Raw genomic sequence first — 6053 nt, 5'->3', positions numbered from 1 at the left:
CTCCGCATCGCCCCCCCGCCCGGCTCTGCACCCCCGCCCGCCGCAGCTCCGCACCCCCCTACCCCGGCTCCGGTGCCCGCCACGGCCCGGCTCCGCACACCGCCCCCCCTCACCCCCTCACCCCCTCACCCCTGCTCCGCTCCCTCACCCCCCTCCCGCTCGGCTCCCCCTGTCTGGTGCACCGGCTGCCCCGCCCCGCTCCCTCATCCCCGCCCCCCCCACACCCGCCCCGCTCCCTCACCCCCTCACCCCTGCTCCGCTCCCTCCGTCCCCCCGCCCCCCTCCTCCCCCCCGACCGGGCCGCGCAGCCGCCGGGCCGTGGCTGCTGGAGGCGCCGCCCGCAGGTGGGCGGCCGCGCGTGTCCGTGGCCCCGCGTCCCCCCTGGCGGCAGACCCCGGAGCCCGGAGCCCGGAGCCCAGCCGCCCCGCCAGGCCCCCGCGCCCGCCGCCGGAGCCCCAGGGAAGCACCGGCTCTGCGCCCCCGGAGCCCGCGGACTCGGGTAACAGGTGCGGCTGCGCCCCCGGAGCTGGGCCCCGGGGTCGGGGGGCACCCAGGGACCCGAGGAGCGCAGCAGGACCGCAGGACTGAACCCGGGGCGGTCCCCGCGGGGTCCCCGGGCGAGGCGGTGGCTACGGCCTCGGGGAGGGGCCGGCGCGGGAGGACCCGGCGCAACCCCGCGGGCAGCAGCTGAGGCCGCCGCCGCGCCGGGTGGGGACGACCTGGGGCAGCCCCGGGACCTGGAAGACGCGCATCCCGGCCTCTCGGCGCCTCCTGCCGCCAGACATCACGGCCAGGACCGCCCGGGAGGCCGCTTCCCAACCCCACGCCGACCTCCGGTCGCCTGAGCATCCCCCCCCCCCCCCGCGGCCCTGCGGGGACCCAGCTCAGCACCTGGAGCGCCCCGCCCTCCTGCCGCGCCGAGGCGGCCCCCGGACCCGCTCCTCCTCGGGCTCCCTCCCCCTCCCCTCCCGAGGCCTCCAACTAGTGAAAGGACGCGCAGAGTTGTCCGGCAGGAGGCTCCGAAACTTTGCTCCGTGTCCGAGAGACAGTGACCCAAGAATAGTTAAGAAATGAGGAGTCTAAGGTGGTAGAGACTTAGGGCTTCTGTCCTCAGCCCCAGATGGAACTCGGTGATCCAGTCCCATCTGAGCAGGCAGTGCAGGCAGTTCTGCATCTAGGTTAACTAGATCATCTAGGCCTAACCGCCTTCTAGGAAGGAGATACACCCCGGGTGGCTACAAACCTCAGCGCCCCCAGCACCCCCACATGGCTACCAAGGTGGGCTTTACTCATCCTTTAATGATACAGTCAGAAATTTCTTGAAGGTGAACATGTTTTCCTCTTCTGTTACTTTACGCCCCCCCTCCAGTTTCCACCTTGCTGCTCTGTAGGGTTGCGTCTTAATTGTGGCTCCATCGTACCAGCTGTACCTTCTCTTTTTATGTCCCCTGCGCGTTTGGTGAGTTTGTTCAGCAGACATTCAAGTTATTGATGACCTAAGAAACGGGTCCTTCTGCCATGGGAGCTTCTCTGGGCGAGTGGCACGGTGGAAAGTGCTCCTCAACTGTTGGAAACTGGTTTTGGAGCTTGGCGGTGATGCTCAGGAGCTTTGTGAGCTTGAGAAACTTATTTCCCAGATTAATAAAATAAGGGTAGGAACTTCTCCCTTTCGGGGTGCTTGTTAAAATTCAAAGTAATGTACCCAGGGAACCCAGCGCAGCCCTGGTTGGGGACATACCTGGCCTTTGGGATGTGCTGCTGAGACAAACCAGTGCGCTGGCCTCTGTGTTTATCAAACTATTCCTGCCTATAGGTCAGTCTTCTTCGTAAGACATCATGAGAAAAATGTTAATCAAATGTTTTACTAAAAATAAACATCTTGAGTATCCCTAACCTATCACAAAAGTAAATGATGTTAGTTTAAAAATGACTAATTCTTAGTGAATTTGTAAGTATCTGAAATAGGAAGAGCCTTTACTTATAGACTTAATTTATTGCTTATAAATTAAAAGTGAAATGAAGGATGTGTTAGGGAGGTGATTTTTCCCCCTAATCTTCTAGGTTTTTGGCTGATAAATTGATATAAGACAGATTGACAAATAAAAAATAAAAATAAAAATAAACAGATTGACAGGAGAAAAACAAATTTAGTTATATCTGTACAAGAGGATGAGCACTGGGTGTTATACTGTATGTTGGCAAATTGAATTTATTTATTTTTATTTATTTTATTTATTTTTTCATTCATTCAGAGAGAGAAAGACAGAGACAGAGACACAGGCAGAGGGAGAAGCATGCTCCATGCAGAGAGCCTGACGTGGGACTCCATCCCGGGTCTCCAGGATCACGCCCCGGGCTGTAGGCGGCACTAAACCACTGCGCCACCGCCACCGGGGCTGCCCAGCAAATTAAATTTAAATTAAAAAAAGTTAAAAAAATATCTGTACAGGAGCCCCATAAGAGTACGACACCCAGTAATAAGTGGGGCAGGTGAGGCTATGTGCCATCCTGAGCTAAGGGATAGTATGGGGTCCGAGGTTAAAGGAGAGGTGGGTAATTGCCAGGATGATACACGAGCAGGTATTTGGCAATCAGATGTTTGATCTGTCCTATAGATAGAGTTGTAGATATATGGAAGGGAACTTTTATCTGAATTACCCTTTTCTAAACCAGGCCCCTATCTCAATTCTTTTAAGTAGTTAAAGGGGAGATCAAAGTTTTCCTTGAATCCGATGCGTCTTGATTGCCCTCAGCTCACAATTATCTACAAGCCACAGTGGCCTAACTCGGTGTCGTGTGTTCTGCTCCCCTTCAGGTGTTTCACGAGGGACTTATAGTAACAAAAACTAAGGAAGCTGGGGAGGCGCTGGCTCCGGGGAGTGATAGAGCCCTGTGACCTGGGGAATGAAGGCCCGGCCTAGACAGCTTCTAATTCACGACAGCTTAAGCACTGCACTGGCCAAACAGGACTCCAACCCAGCACTACCATGAGTGGCCTTTGCTTTCACGTGCCCCGAAAGAAATAGAGCTCTGTGTAGTTACCAACATCTAACACGCTTTGAAGCACATGGATATTTAATAAATAGCTACAATTTATTTAGCATTTATTAAGCACCTTGATGTAAGAACTGTTCTGCGCAAAATAACAAAAGGAGAAATGGCTGCTGCTCTTGAGGAATATTTAATTAATCTCACTTGGGGAGACAGCACTTAGAAATTAGACCAAGTGGACATCACCTCAAGAAGAGAATTCTAAGGCTTGGAGGAATTCCAGGAGTCTGCGTACAGGAGATGGGGCTTCCCGAGCCATGAAGATAGTATGGATTTGGTTCAACAGGGAGGAGGGAGGGAGTGCTGCGGGAAGATGAGGGAGAGGCGGTGCGTTTTCACAAAAGGAAAGCTGGAAAGAGGAGAATGAGCGTGGCCGTGTGCAGTAAGGAGAGCAACTTGATGGGAGAGGAAATATCCTTGGATTAGTGAGAAATTGAATCCAGTAGGTAAAAAGAGGGCTTTAAAAATGTACGAATTAGATGTCCCTCTGCCCCTGCCTCACCCCCCAGCCCCCACCCTGATAGGAACTCTACAATGACTCCTCAGGACTGTGGTATATATATCATGAAAGAATGATCGGACTTTAAATAGCAAAACCTTCTGAATTCATGATCTTTTGACCTCGAGTCCAAGTGGATTTGTGTTTTCCCATGTCTCCACATAAGAATAATAGTTCTTGTAAGTATTCAGAAGTATGCATACTGCTATCTGGAATTTAATTCAGTGCATAGCACTTAACACAATTTATTATTTATGCCTCCTACTTGGTCTAAAATACTTGGTTTCACTATGCAACATAGACTGATCTTGAATTTGAAGGGAAGGAGAAAAACTCTTCCTCTACCCTTTTAGGTTCATTCGCTGGGTCTGCAAATCAAACGGTTAATAGATTCACAGGAGAGAACAAAAACATTTAATTACCCATGTGCCCAAGGGAGTCGCAAAGAAATGTGCTTCAGGGAAACAGAGTTGGAGACTTATGTATCATCTTAAGAAAGGGTGATAAGTTGTGGGAAAGAGGCTAGACCTTGGGGCTTGGGGCTCCTGGGGATAGACGTAAGTAATGGGAAAGTGACTAGGAAATGTATGATAAATAAGGATTGTTAAGCAGATAGACATTGTCTAATTATCTCTGGAGTAGCTCTCCTCTTTGTATAGGAGATGGAGACACCTTTACAAAGGGAAATTTATGCCCCGCTTTTTTACAAAAAGGGGGTGCAAAAACTAATTGCCGTTGGCTCAAAACAATCCTTATGCCGCATTTTGGGATGGCAAACTCTGATCTCCTTCAAATTCCTCAATGGCATTTGAGGTAAATAAAATTTAATGACTCAGAAAAAATGTCACTTAAGATAATTTGATCCATTAAGGTGACTAAGATTTAGGTTTTTTGGGCCAACCTTGACTAGAAACTACTTATTAAAGTTCAGGCTTGAGAAAGGCAAAGTCTGCGCCCTCCGTGAATTCATAGGCATGTGAGGGACAGACAAATATACCATCCATCCCAGTGGAAGCAGTGCATTCACATTGTAATAGAATTACAAGGATTGACATTTTTAGGATTATTTTGGAGTATATGGCTTCTACTTTTGAGATTGGGGAATCTCATATGTTTCTTGTGGGTTGGACTTTTGTGAATGGGATTAGGAGAACTGTTCAGAACCTGGAAGTATGAGTTTTCCAAAACAATCAGCTCAAATGCCAGTTTCTCCTTCCTTTTCAATTTTTCTTACTTCCTCCTACCTTATGATCAATTCGGTAATGATCTTATATTAATATAGTAGCAGAATAGCTACTGCATTTCTCTAATGCTTTCTGTTTTTCCTGACCACAATCGAAGGAGGAATTTGGGGCAGGAATTACTACCCTAGTTTAGAGACTAGAAAACAGAGAAGCAAAGAAAAATGCCTGTGGTCACATTGCTAATTAAATTCCTCTACTCTTGTCCAGTTAAAAGCCATTTGAAGAAATTTTATGAAAAAAAATCATTGTTCTTTTTTTTTCCCCTGACTTTTCTGAGCTTTAAATACAGATTTGCTAAACATAGCTAATGTATAGCGTCTACATATTTCTCTTCACCGGCCCAGTGAAGTTTAAAGAAAACTGTGAAAAACAGACTCAACCCACTGATTTTGAGGATAAACTCATTTTATCTAGTGGAGCCTTTCTTTTGAGTTTGGTATTTTATGATATCAGGGAGTCATTTTCTTCAAAATTAGTTTTTAAATTCTAGTATAATTAATGTTTAGTGTTTTTTAAAGATTTTATTTATTTATTCATGAGAGACACAGAGAGAGAGACACACACACAGAGAAGAGCGTTTTATTAGTTTCAGGGGTACAGTATAGTGATCCAACAATTTTATACATTAATCAGTGCTCATTGTGATACCCTTACCTATTTCACTCACCCCCTACCTCACCTCTGATAAGCATTCATTCTCTATAGTTAAGAGTCTGGTTTTCTGTATATGTTTGTTTTGTTTTTTGAATAGCACATATGTGTGAAATCACGTGTTGTCTTTCTCTAAATGCTTCATCTCACTTAGCTTTATACTCTGTACATCCATTGATGTTGTTGCAAACGGCAAGATTTCACTCCTTTTTGTAGGGAGGTAACACTCCATTGTACGTACATACACCACATCTGCTTCATCCACTCATCTATTGGTGGACGCTGAGGTTGTTTCCATATCTTGGCTATTATAAGTAGCTATAAAATAGCAATAAACATACGAATGCATGTATCTTTACAAATTAGTGTTTTTGTATTATGTGGGTAAATACCCAGTAATGGTATTACTGAATCATACGGTAATTTTCATTTTAATTTATTTTTGGTTTTATTTAAATTCCTGAGGAACTTCCATACTGTTTCCCAGAGTGGCTGTACCAGTTTGCACTCCTACCAACAGTGCACGAGGGTTCCTTTTACTCCACATCCTCACTAACACTTGTTTCTTGTGTTTCTTATTTTAGTCATTCTGACAGGGGTGAGGTAGT

General features: G+C 47.4%; 1 protein-coding gene across 7 annotated transcripts in view; it reads left to right on the top strand.

The window, feature by feature from the left end:
• The window catches only part of C36H2orf88 (chromosome 36 C2orf88 homolog), a 179037-nt gene that overhangs the window by 155143 nt on the left and 17841 nt on the right, over positions 1–6053 (top strand). The gene's annotated exons all lie outside the window — the stretch shown is intronic.

The sequence above is a fragment of the Canis lupus genome, chromosome 36 (genome assembly GCF_048164855.1).
Source record: "Canis lupus baileyi chromosome 36, mCanLup2.hap1, whole genome shotgun sequence".
Lineage (NCBI taxonomy): Eukaryota > Metazoa > Chordata > Mammalia > Carnivora > Canidae > Canis > Canis lupus.
This window is presented reverse-complemented; position numbering and strand designations above follow the sequence as displayed.